General features: G+C 48.0%; 1 long non-coding RNA gene across 2 annotated transcripts; it reads left to right on the top strand.

The window, feature by feature from the left end:
• Nucleotides 1-6,607: 6,607 nt before the first annotated feature.
• On the top strand, nt 6,608-17,485 carry LOC115833580. Of its 2 annotated transcripts, XR_004028964.1 has the most exons (3): nt 6,608-6,672; nt 10,750-11,161; nt 17,249-17,485. It is a non-coding gene; the product is annotated as an uncharacterized LOC115833580 (long non-coding RNA). The 2 variants fall into 2 exon arrangements; XR_004028963.1 differs by lacking the exon at nt 17,249-17,485 and having other exon boundaries at nt 10,750-11,302.
• The last annotated feature ends 265 nt before the right edge of the window (nt 17,486-17,750 follow it).

Genomic DNA, 17,750 nt, shown 5'->3' with positions numbered 1-17,750 from the left:
TTGTATTTTTAGTAGAGATGGGGTTTCACCATGTTGGCCAGGCTGGTCTCAAACTTCTGACCCCAAGTGATCCACCTGCCTCGGCCTCCCAAAGTGCTGGGATTACAGGTGTGAGCCACCGTGCCTGGCAATATTTCTTGAGAATCTTCTATGTGCCAGGTATGTGTTGGAGACTGTGGTGACCAGCTTCCAAGATGGCCTGATGTTGCCCACCTCCTGATGTCTGCACCCTTGGGTAGTCCCCTGCCAGCAGGACCCGGAAACAAAGGACCATTACTTCCAACATTAGGTTATGAGAGACTGCGGCTCCTGCCTTGGATGCTGTCTCACTCCCTTGCCCTCCCTCTTCTTTGCTTGCCTGCTCTGGGGGAAACAAGCTGCCACGGTGTAAGCAGCCCTATAGACAGGCCCACATGGGAAGGAGCCAAAGCCCCTGCCAATAGCCAGTGAGGAACTTGGGCCTGCCAAGCACCACATGAGTGACCCTGGACACAGCCTGGTCAGGCTCCAGCCCTGGTCAGGTGAACGTGTGAGCCTGGACACAGCCAGGTCAACCCTCCAGCCCTGGTCAGGCGTTGAGATGACTGCAACCTCATGAGGACCCTGCTTGCAGAAACTGGGAGACAATAAATGCTTAGTGTTGTAGCCTGCTAAGTTATGAGGGTAATTTGTTACACAGAAATAGAAAACTAGCCAGGTGTGGTGGCTCATGCCTGTGAGTTCCCAAATCCCAGCACTTTGAGAGACTGAGGCTAGAGGATCACTTAAGCCCAGGAGCTTGAGACCAGCTTTGGCAACATAGTGAGACCCTCCATCTCTGTAAAAAAATTTTTAAAAATTAGGAGGGCAGGCCGGGCACAGTGGCTCACACCTGTAATCCCAGCACTTTGGGAGGCCGAGGCGAGTGGATCACCTGAGGTCAGGAGGTTGAGACCAGCCTGGCCAACATGGTGAAACCTCGTCTTTACTGAAAATACAAAATTTAACTGGGTATGGTGGCAGGCTACCCAGGAGGCTGAGGCAGGAGAATCACTTGAACCCAGGAGGTGGAGATCACACCACTGCACTCCAGCCTGGGCGACAAGAGCAAAACTGTCAAAAAAAAAAAAAAAAAAAAAAAAAAAAAGAAGAAAAGAAAGAAAAAGAAAAAAAAAAAACTAAATCAGGGATATATCAGTAAACCAAATTGACGGGGCTCTTACATTCTATGGAGGACGCAGACAGTAAACACAAGAAGTAAGTTAAAAAAAAAAACAAAAACCTGGCCGGGTGCGGTGGCTCACACCTGTAATCCCAGCACTTTGGGAGGACTAGATGGGCAGATAACCTGAGGTCAGGAGTTTGAGACCAACCTGACCCAACGTGGAGAAACTCTGTCTCTACTAAAAATACAAAATTAGCCAGGTGTGGTGGTGCATGCCTGTAAACCGGGAAACTGAGGTAGGAGAATCACTTGAACTCGGGAGGCGGAGGTTGCGGTGAGCCAAGATTGCACCATTGCACTCCAGCCTGGGTAACAAGAGCAAAACTCCATCTCAAAAAAACAAAACAAAACCCTTGGCCAGGCATGGTGGCTCACGCCTGTAATCCCAACACTTTGGGAGGCTGAGGCAGGAAGATCAGGTCAAGAGTTTAAGACCAGCCTGGCCAACGTGGTGAAATCCCATCTCTACTAAAAATACGAAAATTCGCATACAAAAGTTAGCTGGGCGTTGTGGCAGGCATCTGTAATCCCAGCTACTCGGGAGGCTGAGACAGGAGAATTGCTTCAACCCGGGAGGTGGAGGTTGCAGTGAGCCGTGATCGTGCCACTTCACTTCAGCCTGGGCGACAGAGCAAGACTCTATCTCAGAAAAAACAAACAAACAAACAAAAAACACAAAAAGCCCAGTGTATTAGAGAGCAGTAAGTGCTTTGGAGAAAATTAAAGCAGGCAAATGGGGTAGACATGAGGGAGGCTTTATTTATTTATTTATTTTTGAGACAGGGTCTTACTTTGCCACCCAGGCTGAAGTGCAGTGGCTGAATCTTGGCTCACTGCACCCTCCACCTCCCAGGCTTAAGCCATCCTCTCCTGCCTCAGCTCCCCAAGTATCTGGGACTGCAGGCACACGCACCATGCTGAGCTAATGTTTTATTTATTTTTATTTTTATTTTTTGAGATGGAATCTTACTCAGTTGCCCAGGCTGGAGTGCAGTGGTGTAATTTTGGCTCACTGCAACCTCTGCCTCCCAGGTTCAAGTGATTCTCCTGCCTCAGCCTCCTGAGTAGCTGACACCACAGGAATTGCAATTTGCTTGCAGGAATACCGACATTTCAGAGGTCTTCCAATAGTTATTGGGATAACTGGTAAACAATCTAACTCCAGCTTAGTAGCTGTAGTTGTTAGGTTGTTATTTCTGGTTTCCCTCTTTGGAGCAAGCAAAATACAAAGTGTGTCTCCGTAGCACAGCAGAAAATGCCAAAATAAGGACCTGACCTGTCCATTTGGCTTGTCTTTCCTCCTGGTAACAGACTTGTTGCTGGTAAGTGACCCACGGCCTGAGGACTCCCTCCTCCTATGATCTTCTCCCCCTCAACCCAAGGATGCCTGCTTTGTCCTAGAGCACATCCTCAGAGCCTGCTGGGGCTCCCCGCCAGCAGACCCATGGCTATAGCAACCACATTGACCAGATCAAGATGGACAGATAGTGCAGCAAGCCTGAAGTTATACTTAGAGGATGAAGGGACATCTGGGCTTTCCTAGAAAATGGAAGACATGAGGATTTTTGCATCAATGTTCATCAAGGATATTGGTCTGAAATTCTCTTTTTTGGTTATGTCTCTGCCAGGTTTTGGTATCAGGACGATGCTGGCTTCATAAAATGTGTTAGGGAGGATTCCCTCTTTTTCTATCGATTGGAATAGTTTCAGAAGGAATGGTACCAGTTCCTCCTTGTACCTCTGGTAGAATTCAGCTGTGAATCCATCAGGTCCTGGACTCTTTTTGGTTGGTAAGCTATTGATTATTGCCACAATTTCAGAACCTGTTATTGGTCTATTCAGAGATTCAACTTCTTCCTGGTTTAGTCTTGGAAGGGTGTATTTGTCGAGGAATTTATCCATTTCTTCTAGATTTTCTAGTTTATTTGCATAGAGGTGTTTGTAGTATTCTCTGATGGTAGATTGTATTTCTGTGGGATCGGTGGTGATATCCCCTTTTTCGTTTTTTATTGCATCTATTTGATTCTTCTCTCTTTTCTTCTTTATTAGTCTTGCTAGCGGTCCATCAATTTTGTTGATCTTTTCAAAAAACCAGCTCCTGGATTCATTAATTTTTTGAAGGGTTTTTTGTGTCTCTATTTCCTTCAGTTCTGCTCTGATTTTAGTTATTTCTAGCCTTCTGCTAGCTTTTGAATGTGTTTGCTCTTGCTTTTCTAGTTCTTTTAATTGTGATGTTAGGGAGTCAATTTTGGATCTTTCCTGCTTTCTCTTGTGGGCATTTAGTGCTATAAATTTCCCTCTACACACTGCTTTGAATGTGTCCCAGAGATTCTGGTATGTTGTGTCTTTGTTCTCATTGGTTTCAAAGAACATCTTTATTTCTGCCTTCATTTCATTATGTACCCAATAGTCATTCAGGAGCAGGTTGTTCAGTTTCCATGTAGTAGAGCGGTTTTGAGTGAGTTTCTTAATCCTGAGTTCTAGTTTGATTGCACTGTGGTCTGAGAGACAGTTTGTTATAATTTCTGTTCTTTTACATTTGCTGAGGAGAGCTTTACTTCCAACTATGTGGTCAATTTTGGAATAGGTGTGGTGTGGTGCTGAAAAAAATGTATATTCTGTTGACTTGGGGTGGAGAGTTCTGTAGATGTCTATTAGGTCCACTTTATGTAGAGCTGAGTTCAATTCCTGGATATCCTTGTTAACTTTCTGTCTCGTTGATCTGTCTAATGCTGACAGTGGGGTGTTAAAATCTCCCATTATTATTGTGTGGGAGTTTAAGTCCCTTTGTAGGTCACTCAGGACTTGCTTTATGAATCTGGGTGCTCCTGTGTTGGGTGCATATATATTTAGGATAGTTAGCTCTTCTTGTTGAATTGATCCCTTTACCATTATGTAATGGCCTTCTTTGTCTCTTTTGATCTTTGTTGGTTTAAAGTCTATTTTATCAGAGACTAGGATTGCAACCCCTGCCTTTTTTTGTTTTCCAGTTGCTTGATAGATCTTCCTCCATCCCTTTATTTTGAGTCTATGTGTGTCTCTGTATGTGAGATGGGTTTCCTGAATACAGCACACTGATGGGTCCTGACTCCTTATCCAGTTTGCCAGTCTGTGTCTTTTGATTGGAGCATTTAGCCCATTTACATTAAACGTTAATATTGTTATGTGTGAATCTGATCCTGTCATTATGATGTTAGTTGGTTATTTTGCTCGTTAGTTGCTATAGTTTCTTCCTAGTCTCGATGGTCTTTACAATTTGGCATGTTTTTGCAGTGGCTGGTACCGGTTGTTCCTTTCCATGTTTAGTGCTTCCTTCAGGAGCTCTTTTAGGGCAGGCCTGGTGGTGACAAAATCACTCAGCGTTTGCTTGTCTGTAAAGTGTTTTATTTCTTCTGCACAGCAAAAGAAACTATCATCAGAATGAACAGGCAACCTACAGAATGGGAGAAAATTTTTGCAACCTACTCATCTGACAAAGGGCTAATATCTAGAATCTACAATGAACTCAAACAAATTTACAAGAAAAAAACAAACAACCCCATCAAAAAGTGGGCAGAGGACATGAACAGACACTTCTCAAAAGAAGACATTTATGCAGCCAGAAAACACATGAAGAAATGCTCATCATCACTGGCCATCAGAGAAATGCAAATCAAAACCACAGTGAGATACCATGTCACACCAGTTAGAATGGCCATCATTAAAAAATCAGGAAACAACAGATGCTGGAGAGGATGTGGAGAAATAGGAACACTTTTACACTGTTGGTGGGACTGTAAACTAGTTCAACCATTGTGGAAGTCAGTGTGGCGATTCCTCAGGGATCTCAAACTAGAAATACCATTTGACCCAGCCATCCCATTACTGGGTATATACCCAAAGGACTATAAATCATGCTGCTATAAAGACACATGCACACGTATGTTTATTGCGGCACTATTCACAATAGCAAAGAGTTGGAACCAACCCAAATGTCCAACAACGATAGACTGGATTAAGAAAATGTGGCACATATACACCATGGAATACTATGCAGCCATAAAAAATGATGAGTTCGTGTCCTTTGTAGGGACATGGATGAAACTGGAAAACATCATTCTCAGTAAACTATCGCAAGGACAAAAAACCAAACACCGCATGTTCTCTCTCATAGGTGGGAATTGAACAATGAGAACTCATGGACACAGGAAGGGGAACATCACACTCCAGGGACTGTTGTGGGGTGGGGGAGGGGGAGGACAGCATTAGGAGATACACCTAATGCTAAATGATGAGTTAATGGGTGCAGGAAATCAACATGGCACATGGATACATATGTAACAAACCTGCACATTGTGCACATGTACCCTAAAACCCTAAAGTATAATAAAAAAAAAAAAATAAAAAATAAAATCTAAAAAAAAAAAAAAAAAAAAAAAAAAAAAGAAAATGGAAGACATGGCCGGGCGTGGTGGCTCACGCCTGTAATCCCAGCACTTTGGGAGGCTGAGGTGGTGGATCACTTGAGGTCAGGAGTTCAAGACCAGCCTGACCAATATGGTGAAACCCTGTCTCTACTAAAAATACAAAAATTAGCCAGGCGTGGTGGTGCATGCCTGTAATCCCAGCTATTCGGGAGGCTGAGGCAGGAGAATTGCATGAACCCAGGAGATGGAGGTTGCAGTGAGCCAAGATCACGCCACTGCACTCCAACCTGGGTGACAAAGCAAGACTCCATCTCAAAAAAAAAAAAAAAAAAAGAAAGAAAATGGAAGGCATGGCCGGGTTCTGTAGCTCACGCCTGTAAGCCCAGCACTTTGGGAGGCCAAGGCGGGCAGATCACTTGAGGTCAAGACCAGCCTGGCCAACATGGCGAGACTCCATCTCTACTAAAAATACAAAAATTAGCCAGGCGTGGTGGCACATGTCTGTAGTCCTAGCTACTCAGGAGGCTGAGTCAGGAGAATCACTTGAACCCAGGAGGTAGAGGTTGCAGTGAGCCGAGATTGCATCACTGTACTCCAGCCTGAGTGACAGAGGGAGACTCTGCCTCAAAAAACAACAACAAAAAAGAAAATGGAAGGCACAAAGTAGTCAAATACCCCCCAAGACACCCACACATCCTGGAGGGCCAGAGGAGTCATTCATGGATTCATTTGCACATTCTTCCAACAAATATATTTGGAAAACCTACTGTGTGCCAGGACCGGGCTAGGGACTGAAAAATAACAATAAGAGGAAACTGGGAGCACTTACAGCTGGCAGCAAGTAGACCAGTGCACAGGCAAGGGCGTGGTGCTTCTGGTGAACTCAGGAGGGACACCCATCCCAGTCCAAAGGGAGGACCAGGGAGGGAGTATCTGTGATGTCACAGGAGGGTTCCATGAGCAATGACTTATAAGCTGAGACCTGCAGGATGAACAGGAGTTAGGTGAAGAGGAGAACAATGTCCAGGCAGGGGCCGGGGAAGCTCGTGCCAAGGAACTGAGGTGAGAGAAGTGGTAGAAAAGGCAGAGCTTGAAGGATCTTTTGAGCTTCATCCGTAAGGGCTGTGGGGAAACACTGAAGGTTTGGAGTCAGGGAATGACACAATCTCATTTGCATTTTATTTTATTTTTATTTTTATTTTTTTAAGTCAGAGTCTCCATCTGTCGCCCAAGCTGGAGTGCAGTAGTAGCAGGATCTCAGCTCACTGCAGCCTCCGGCTCCTGGGTTCAAGTGATCCTCTTGCCTCGGCCTCTCAAGTAGCTGAGATTACAGGTGTCCGCCACCATGCCGGGCTAATTTGTTTGTATTTTTAGTAGAGACAGGGTTTCACTATGTTGCCCAGGCTGCTCTTGAACTCCTGACCTCAAGTGATCCACCCACCTCGGCCTCCCAAAGTGCTAGGATTACAGGTGTGAGCCACCACACCTGGCCTATGTTTTATTTTATTTTTGAGACAGGGTCTGGCTCTGTTGCCCAAGCTGGAGTGCAGTGGCACGATCTCAGCTCACTGCAGCCTTGACCTCCCTGGCTCAAGCAGTCCTCTCACCTCAGCCTCCCAAGTCTAATGGTCACCATACCCAGCTAATTTTTTTTTTTTTTTTTTTGAGACGGAGTCTCGCTCTGTCTCCCAGGCTGGAGTGCAGTGGCGTGATCTCGGCTCACTGCAAGCTCCGCCTCCTGGGTTCACGCCATTCTCCTGCCTCAGCAAGGATCACGAGGTCAGGAGATCAAGACCGTCCTGGCTAACACCATGAAACCCAGCTAATTTTTATTTATTTATTTTTTTGTAGAGATGGAGTCTTGCTATGTTGCCCAGGCTGGTGTTGAACTCCTGGTCCCAAGAGATGCTCTCCCCTCAGCCTCCCCAGGCACATTTGCACTTTAGAAACATCACTTTTGTTGCTATTATTGATACCCTCAACACACAGACACACACACACATTTTGTGGCCTGTGGCTGAACATGCATGGCTGAGGCAGGGGCCTTTAGGGAGACCACAGCCCCGGCTGACCCAGTCCCCAGGGTGTTGGGGGAATAATGACAGCCTATCCTCTTCTCTGCACCCCACCCCATCCAGCAGACTTCAGGGTCAGGTTCTGAGGGCTGCTATATTGGGCTTTGGTGGGTGAGGGCTTTATTCCACCTCTGTCTGCATTGGGTCAGCTTCTCCCTGGGATGGAGGGATTCTTTGTATCTTCAGGGTGGCAGGGCCTCCTCCCCAGAGCCACAGTGCCCAAGATAAGAGGGCAGCCCGGGAGCTGTTTATGAAAAGGCAGGCGAGGAGGGGTGGGCAGGGCCCTCGAGAACAGGGACTGCTGCCACAGATAGCAATTGGGGCGGGGAAGGCTGTCTAAATTACAGCTCCCAGAATAGAGGGGCCCAGAGGGAGTGGCGGGGCGTCCTACCAAAGAAGCCCTGGCAGCCTGCCAGGCACGTCCGGGCTCCAGGCCCTGCCGCAGGCAGAGGCAGGATGACCACATGCCGGGTGCGGCCCCAGGAGATGCCATTCATCTGCCAGGGCCACCGGGCAGCTTCAAGGTGGGGCCAGGCAGTGGCAGGGAGTTTCTTGAGGGCTGGGAGAGAACCAGTCTAGTGTGACCTTCAAGAAGGGTTGAGGGTGGTGAGGAGAGGGAAGGGCTAGGATGAGGGAGGGCTGACATCTTGCCTGCCCCCCGAGGAGACTCTCCATTACACGCCTCTGTGGATATTTCATAGAAGTGTGAAATACTCTGAAAATAACAAGAATGACAGGCATACAAATAGCAGCTGTGTGTCAGGCAGCACTCTCAACAATAACATACGTCACTTCAGTTCACCCTCCCAGCTCCCATGACCTAGTTATTATCATCCCCATTTTATAGATGTAGAAACCGAGGCACCAAGAGGTCAAGTACCTGCCAAGGAGAATTGGTGAGTGGTAGACCTAGGACTTGAACCTGGGTGTGTCTGACTCTAGAGCCTAGACTCAGTCAGGGAATCTATTTGGAGCCCTTCTCCTCCCTGGGGCTCAGTTTTCTCATCTCTCACATGGGATCATAGTCTGTTGCTCTGTACCAGCCTCCCAAGAGCTGTGTCGGAATCACAGGGGGACAGGTGTGATGTGCTGGGAAGAGCTTCAAGCTTGAAGGCCTGCCTGAACTATGTGACTTAGCCGCTCTAAGCCTGTTTCCTCGCTCGCAAAATGGAGATGATTGGTCAGGTGTGGTGGCTCACGCCTGTCATCCCAGCACTTTGGGAGGCCCAGGAAGGAGAATTGCTTGAGCCCAGGAGTTTGAGACCAGCCTGGGCAACATGGCGAGACACTATCTCTACCAAAAATTTAAAAAATTAGCCAGTTGTGGTAGTGCACACCTGTAGTCCCAGGAGGCTGAGGCAGGAGGATCTCTTGAGGTCTAGGCTGCAACAAGTCAAGGTTGCACCACTGCACTCCGGCCCGGGCAACAGAGCAAGACCCTGTCTCTAAAATAAACAAAAAGCTCCAGCCTGGGCAACAGAGCAAGACCCTACGAGGTATCTATCATTATACCCCCTCCCCCCCAAAAGCGGGGGAGGGGGTATAATGATAGATACCTCATAGGTTCCTCTGTTCCTCTGATAATCTGATGAGATTTTCAGCCGGGTTCAGTGACTCACGCCTGTAATCCCAGCACTTTGGGAGGCTGAGGCGGGTGGATCACTTGAGGTCAGGAGTTCCAGACCAGCCTGACCAACATGGTAAAATCTCATCTCTACTAAAAATACAAAAATTAGCAGGGTGTGGTGGTCACACCTATAATCCCAGCTACTTGGGAGGCTGAGGCAGGAGAATTGCTTGAACCTGGGGAGGTGGAGGTTGCAGTGAGCCAAGATTGTGCCACTGCATGACACAGTGCACTCAGGCACTCAGCCTGATTGACAGAGTGAGACTCAAAAAAAAAAAAAAAAAATCTGATGAGATTTTATATGTGCGAAAATATTCCTGTATTTGAAGGTAGTTTTATAAATCAGAAAGTGTAACATTTCAAGTTATGAGGAAACTGAATATTTATAAAGGCAATGATTTCCAGTTCACAAGGGAAACTCACCTGTGTCTCCAAGGAGCATCCCTCTTTCAAATGAAGAATTACCCCCTTTATTGTTTATTCTTGTAAGAGATTCAGTTTTTCTATAAGGAATGGCTTAAAGCAAGGCACGCCTACATTCATTTTCTGTGAGGATTTGCTGCTTTGAAACTGTCTTTTTTCACCTGCTTGTAGCTAAAATGCTGATTTTCAGCTGAGGCTAGGGAAGCCCCACCTCTCCCTGAGTTCCCAGCCCCACCTGTTTCCTGGACTGTAGGGTTCCATACATAGACAAGTTCAGTCCAGATGACCCTTATCCCCAGGCTGCAAGCTGGCTTTCCCAGCCTCCTTCCCTACCAGATGTTTGTTTGTTTATTTATTTATTTATTTATTTATTTTTTTTTTTGAGTCAGAACCTTCTGTCGCCCAGGTTGGAGTGTTGTGGCACAATCTCGGCTCACTGCAAACTTCGCCTCCCAGGTTCAAGAGATTCTCCTGCCTCAGCCTCCTGAGTAGCTGGGATTACAGGCGTGCACCACCACCCCTGGCTAATTTTTGTTTTTTTTTTTTTTTTTTTTTCCTTGAGACGGAGTCTCGCTCTGTCGCCCAGGCTCGAGTGCAGTGGCGCAATCTCGGCTCACTGCAAGCTCCGCCTCCCGGGTTCACACCATTCTCCTGCCTCAGCCTCTCCGAGTAGCTGGGACTACAGGCGCCCGCCACCACGCCCGGCTAATTTTTTTGTATTTTTTAGTAGAGACGAAGTTTCACCGCGGTCTCGATCTCCTGACCTCGTGATCCGCCCGCCTCGGCCTCCCAAAGTGCTGGGATTACAAGCGTGAGCCACCGCGCCCGGCCTAATTTTTGTATTTTTAGTAGAGACAGAGTTTCAGCATGTTGGCCAAGCTGGTCTCAAACTCCTGACCTCAGGTGATCCGCCTGCCTCAACCTCCCAAAGTGCTGGGATTATAGGCGTGAGCCACCGCGCCTGCTCCAGATGTATTACTTAATGTCATGCAACATCCTCTAATCTGCCTCCAGGGGAAGTGCTGCAATGAACCTCAGAGGCTGGATCTTGCTGACTCATCTGGGGTACCAAGGACAGGTAAAGGACATGGAGTCCAGGCCCAGGGGAGGACACCAGGCCAGCAGTTTCACTGACGCTCCTGTCTTGACGATGACTGCCTCCCTTCTCCCCTTGGTCCCTGACTCAGCGTCTGCAGTGACCAGGCACCAGGCAGGGAGCACCTGCTCCCACCAACTCCTATGGTGCTCCCTCTCCAAGGCTAGGTCTCCTCTCCACCCAGTTCCTTATCACGTACCGTGAGAAGCTGTCACCTTGGCAACTGTCACCTTCTGGTGAGATTTACAATTGCACTGCTACAACTGCTTGTGGCATGGTAAAGTTGCACCAGGACCTCTGCTGTCCATGAGATCAAAGTTCCAGGCCAAGGTGAACACCCGCCTCCATCCTAGAGAGGATTCTGTGAGAATCACTGAGAGGGAGTCACTCTCTCCAGGCAATCACGGGGGTGAGAAAAGAAAAATGGAGAGGGAGTTACTCATGTACTGACTTATTCAATGAATGCTTATGTTGTAATACCTACTATGTGTCTGGTGCTGTTCTAGGCACCAGGGGCACGAACAGTGTTGCGAGCATGGAACTCACACTTAATGGGAGCGGCAGCCAACAGGTAAATATATAGAATGCCATATGATGATAGATGCTATGAAGAACATGAAGGGAAGGCGTGTTGAGAGCGGGAAGGGTGCTGTTTAACAAAGGGCAGTTGGAGGATGCCTCCCTGATCAGGTGTTGAGCCCAGTGAAGGAAAGAAATGAGGGCTCCAGCCATACTGGTGCCTGGGGGAAGAGCCTTCCAGCAGAGACCAGCAAGTACTCAGGTGAGAGTGATCTTGGTGTGTTCAGCCATTAGGAGGCCAGCGTGCCGCTGCAGTGGCGTGAGCCAGGTGGAGCCACTCAAAGGATAGAGTTGTGATTTATGGTGAAGCGGGTTTGAAGGATGGAAGTCCGCTGTTAAAATCTTCCTTAACTTTGGCCGGACGCGGTGGCTCACCGCGGTGGCTCACGCCTGTAATCCCAGGAGACTTTGGGAGGCCGAGGTGGCTGGATCACCTGAAGTCAGGAGTTCGTGACCAGCCTGGCTAGCGTGGTGAAAGCCCGTCTCTATCAAAAATACAAAAATTAGCCGGATGTGGTGGCACGCTTGTAATCCCAGCTACTCAGGAGGCTGAGGCAGGAGACTCGCTTGAGCCAGGGAGGTGGAGGTTATAGTGAGCCGAGATCGCGCCATTGCACTCCAGCCTGGGGAACAAGAGCGAAACTCAGTCTCAAAAAAAAAAAAAAAAAAAGTTTCTCAACTCCAACACAAGTCCCTCAAGCCAGTTAAGCTAGGATTAGAGTTCAGGGCCTGACCGGGCGTGGTGGCTCATGCCTGTAATCCTAGCACTTTGGGAGGCCAAGGTAGGTGAATTACTTGAGCCCAAGAATTCAAAACCAGCCTGGGCAATACAGCAATACCCCATTTCTAAAAAAAAAATACAAAAATTAGTCAGGCATGGTGGCATGCACCTGTAATCCCAGCTACTCGGGAGGCTAAGGTAGAAAGATCACTTGAGTCCAGCCATTTGAGGTTGCAGTGAGCTGTGATCCTGTCACTACACAGCAGAGTAGGATCCTGTCTTAAAAAAAAAAAAAAAAAGTTCAGGGCTTCAGGGCCCAATTTGCTGCTTCTCCAGCTCTGACTGCATCTCAAAGTGGCCAGGCTTCCCCGGAAGGCAGTGTTGCTTGCAATTTCTGTCTGCCCAGCTCTGGCCTTTCCCCCTAAACTGATCTCCCACTTCTTCACATCCCTGGAGACACCTGCCTGCCCGTCTGTCCACTTGCCTGTGCCCCTCACTTGGCAGTCAGCACACCCCTGCTTAATGTCGCTATCAATTCACTTCCTTTTTATTTATTTATTTATTTTTGAGATGGAGTTTTGCTCTTATTGCCCAGGCTGGAGTGCAATGGCACCATCTCAGCTCACTGCAGCCTTGACCGCCTGGGCTCCAGCAGTCTTCCCATCTCAGCCTTCCAAGTAGCTGGAACCATGGGCATGCACTACCAAGCCAGGCTAATTCTTTTACTTTTTTCAGATATGGGATCTCACTAGGTTGCCAGGGCTGGTCTCAAACTTCTGGGCTCAAGAGATCCTCCTGGGCCGGGCGCGGTGGCTCACGCTTGTAATCCCAGCACTTTGGGAGGCCGAGGCGGGTGGATCACGAGGTCAGGAGATTGAGACCACGGTGAAACCCCGTCTCTACTAAAAATACAAAAAAATTAGCCGGGCGTGGTGGCGGGCGCCTGTAGTCCCAGCTACTCGGAGAGGCTGAGGCAGGATAATGGCGGGAACCCGGGAGGCGGAGCTTGCAGTGAGCCGAGATTGCACCACTGCACTCCAGCCTGGGCGACAGAGCGAGACTCCGTCTCAAAAAAAAAAAAAAAAAAAAAAAAAACAAACAAACAACAACAACAACAACAACAAAAAAGAGATCCTCCTGCCTTGGCCTCTCAAAGTGCTGGGATTACAGGCGTAAGCCACTGCGCCCAGCCCTATCACTTCTTTTTATATCTTCTCTCTCCAGCTAAACTGAGAGTAACTGGCGAGTGAGGACTAGTTTTAGATTTCTTGGAGTTTATAGTGCTGGGCACATTAGAAATCTTGATAAATACACTTAAAGTGGTCGGGAATGTGAATGCTCAAACAAGGCCACTTCTTTTTTTTTTTTTGAGACAGAGTCATGCTCTGTCACCCAGGCTGGAGTGCACTAGCACAATCTCGGCTCTCTGCAACCTACATCTCCCAGGTTCAAGCGATTCTCCTGCCTAAGCCTCCCGAGTAGCTGGCATTACAGGCCTGTGCCACCATGCTAATTTTTTTTTTTTTTTTTAGTGGAGACGGGGTTTCACCATGTTAGCCAGGCCAATCTTGAACTCCTGACCTCAAGTGATCTGCCCACCTTGGCCTCCCAAAGTGCTGGGATCACAGGTGTGACCCACTGCACCTGGCTGAGGCCACCTCTTTTCTTGGGGACACTTGGGTTCCAAACAGCTTTCTCCATTCATCAGCTTAGCATGAGCTTGAGGAATGCAGAGGGGGGCTGACTGAGAGGAGCAGGCACTGGGGACAATGGGGACATCCACGGTTCCCAGCAATGGAGTTGAGGTGGGATTTCCAATTCCTCTTCTCCCACCTTGGATTTGACCATCTGAATACCAAATTCCTGTCACCTCTAGGATGTCACCTAAGATGAGACTGTGGTCTTTCCACTCTTGGGTCCCAAGGAGGTGCCACAGGGCCTACAATAAGGCAAGGAAGTCTCAGTGAGGTCCCTGCTCACCGCACCCCCACTTCAACACGAGGAGTTCTGCTTTTATTTTGCGTGCGTGTTTGTGTGTGTGTGTTTCTAGGTATTATTTTATTTGGAGAAAGGATTTGCTCCTAAGGACGTGCGCGCACACACACACACACACACAAGGTCTACAAAACACTAGTGTGGCAGAAAGTGTTGGAAACTAGTTCTAGACCTGGCATGAATTCGACCAGGTTCAACCTTAGTCTCCTCTCTTAGAAATAAGGTTATCTGGGGCCAGGCGTGGTGGCTCAAATCTGTAATCCCCGCACTTTGAGAGGCTGAGGTGGGCGGATCACGAGATCAAGACTTCAAGACCAGCCTGACCAATGTGGTGAAACCTCGTCTCTACTAAAAATACAAAAATTCGCCGGGCATGGTGGCACGCGCCTGTAATCCCAGCTACTCTGGAGGGTGAGGCAGGAGAATCGCTGGAACCTGGGAGGCAGAAGTTGCGGTGAGCCGAGATCATGAGAGGAAATAAGGCCATCTGGAGATATCCTTCCCATCACAGAATGATAACTGTCAAATTCTTCAAAGCGGTGTTCTCCAACTTGAATGTTTGTGATGTGGCGATTCTGACTCAGGGGGTCTGTAGACCACATCTTGATAAACAATGCTTTTTAAAAAATTCCTAAAAGAGAATATTTGATTTCTGGAAGGATAGAGAAGAAACTAATAGAGTGTTTACCTCTGAGGAGGAGAATTGGGAAGCTGAGAGCAGAGGAGAGAGGAAGATTTACTTTTCACTGTGTTCTTTTTTGTACCATTTGAATTTTATACGACATGCTGAATCTTTGACCTATTTGCAATTATAAATAAAGGCACATTTATTTGGCCGGGCACGGTGGCTCATGCCTGTAATCCCAGCACTTTGGGAGGACGAGGCGGGTGGATCACCTGAGGTCAGGAGTTAGTGACCAGCCTGGCCAACATGGTGAAACCTCGCTCTACTAAAACACAGAAATTAGCCAGATGTGGTGGCCCGCACCTGTAATCCCAGCTACTTGGGAGGCTGAGGCAAGAGAATCGCTTGAACCCTGGAGGCAGAGGTTGCAGTGAGCTGAGATCGCACCACAGCACTCCAGCCTGGGCAACAGAGTGAGACTGTCTCCAAAAAAAAAAAAAAAAAAAAAGAAAAAGAATTAGCCAGGCATGGTGGCAGGTGCCTGTAATCCCAGATGCTCAGGAGGCTGAGGCAGGAGAACTGCTTGAACCTGGGAGGCGGAGGTTGCAGTGAGCCAAGATCACACCACTGTATTCCAGCCTGAGCAACAGAGCAAGACTCTGTCTCAAAAAAAAAAAAGGTATGTTTACTTGAAAAAATAAATAAATAAAAACATTTAGCACATTATTCAAATCCAAGGTGTAAAAAAGAAAACACCTCCGGGTGCGGTGGCTCACGCCTGTAATCCTAGCACTTTGGGAGGCTGAGGCGGGTGGATCACCTGAGGTCTGGAGTTTGAGACCAGCCTGGCCAACATGGTGAAACCCCATCTCTACTAAAAATACAAAAAAATTAGCCGGGCATGGTGGTGGGCACCTGTAATCCCAGCTATTTGGGAGGCCGAAGAAGGAGAATCATTTGAACCTGGGAGGCGGACGTTGCAGTGAGCCCAGGTCGCACCATTGCCCTCCAGCCTGGGCAACAAGAGTGAAACTCCATGTCAAAAAAACCAAAAAAACAAAAAAACACACACACACACACACACAAAAAAACAACAACAACAACAAAACAAAGACCACAAGTATGACCACCTGCTGTGACCTCCCTGGACTGACTGACCCACAGGAAAGCCAGCAGGCTTGTTCCTGAGGCCTTTGGGAATTGCATGCACTGCTGCCCAGCCCTAGTCACACAGGGTCACCCAGAGACTCAAGGAAAAAGGGGAGGCATCACCCAATCAGTCTCTCCCTCAGGTGTGGCACCCAAGCTGGCTAAAGGGTGGCAGGTCCCAAACTGTCCATGTTTCTCTTACGGGAGCTGCCGAAGATGGCAGAGATGTTAAAACAAAACACAAACAAACAAACCCAATACACCCAGGAGGCCGACTGAACTCCCACAACACTGGCCGTATACCTTATAAAAACTGCCTGGATGTGTTGTGCTACCTGTGTATTCGTCTGTGCCCTACCCCCACAGTGTCAATTCCTCCAAGGCAGGGACCGTGTCTTTTTCATCCTTGTGCGTCCAGTGCCTAAGCCCAGCCCGTTTATGAACTGGAGGCAAGCACTTTTGGAAGGAAGGCTACTCCCAGCCCCTCACCAGGCATGTGTGTCACTGCGGCTTCTGCTCCACCAATGACTAGCAGTTCACAGCTTCTAAACAGCATTCCCTCTGTTGCAGCTGAGCCTCCTGCAGTCTTGTAAAACAGGCTCTATTGCTATTATCACCATCTTCATTGAACCAACGAAGAAAGCAGTCTTGTGTCTACCATCTTACCATCTTGTATTTTGTGGTGTGCCGTTGGCCACTTCACTTTATTCCTTTGGTTTTGCATCTGTAAAATGGGTGCCATTATTTCTGACATACCCATGAGCCAGAGGACATGTCAGAATCAAGGGGTCAAAGTGGCTATGAGGCCAGAAGCTGTAAAGAAGGAGCAGAGATCAAATTCAAACCTAGTACCTTTCCTTTTTTTTTTTTTTTTTTTTTTGAGATGGAGTCTTGCTCTGTTGCCCAGGCTATAGTGCAGTGGCACAATCTTGGCTCACTGCAACCTCTGCTTCCCAGGTTCAAGTGATTCTCCTGCCTCAGCCTCCTGAGTAGCTGGGATTACAGGCACGTGCCACCACACCCAGCTGATTTTAGTATTTTTAGTAGAGACGGGGGTTTCACCATGTTGGCCAGGCTGCTCTCAAACTCCTGACCTCAGGTGATCCACCCACCTCGGCCTCCCAAAGTGCTGGGATTACAGGCATGAGCCACCACGCCCAGGCTTTTTTTTTTTTTTTGAGTCAGGGTCTCACTCTTGTCACCCAGGCTGAGTGCGATGGCATGATCACAACTCACTGCAGCGTCGATCTCGCAGGCTCAAGCGATTCTCCCACCTTAGCCTCCCCAGTAGCTGGTACCACAGGCAGGCACCACCATGCCCAGGTAATTTTTTATTTTTATTTCTTAGACACGGGTCTCACTATGTTGCCCAGGCTGGTCTCAAATTCCTGGATTCAAACAATGCTCTTGCCTTGGCTTCTCAAATTACCAGGATTATAGGCATGAGCCACTGTGCTGGGCCCAAACCTAGCTTCCAAGTGGAAAAATTTCTGCTGCCCCACCAGCTTCAGGAAGTGGGAGTCAACTCTAGTCACTGTGGTGATGCAGAGATAATACGGCTGATAAACCCCTTATTTTTCTCTCCTTGTTTTTGGTCATCATTAGGAATTTGTTGACAGAGAGCGGACAAGCAAAGATACCATTATACTTATTATTATTTTGAGACAGAGTCTCATTCTGTCGCCCAGGCTGGAGTGCAGTGGTGTGATCTCGTCTCACTGCAACCTCCGCCCTCCGGGTTCAAGCAATTCTCCTGTCTCAGCCTCCTGAGTAGCTGGGACTGTAGAGGCACATGCCACCATGCCTGGCTAATTTTTTTGTATTTTTAGTAGAGATGGGGTTTGACTATG

Source organism: Nomascus leucogenys, unplaced genomic scaffold, assembly GCF_006542625.1.
Source record: "Nomascus leucogenys isolate Asia unplaced genomic scaffold, Asia_NLE_v1 Super-Scaffold_258, whole genome shotgun sequence".
NCBI classification, from domain to species: Eukaryota; Metazoa; Chordata; class Mammalia; order Primates; family Hylobatidae; genus Nomascus; species Nomascus leucogenys.
Note: the sequence above shows the minus strand (reverse complement) of the source record. Positions and strands in the feature narration are given on the sequence as shown.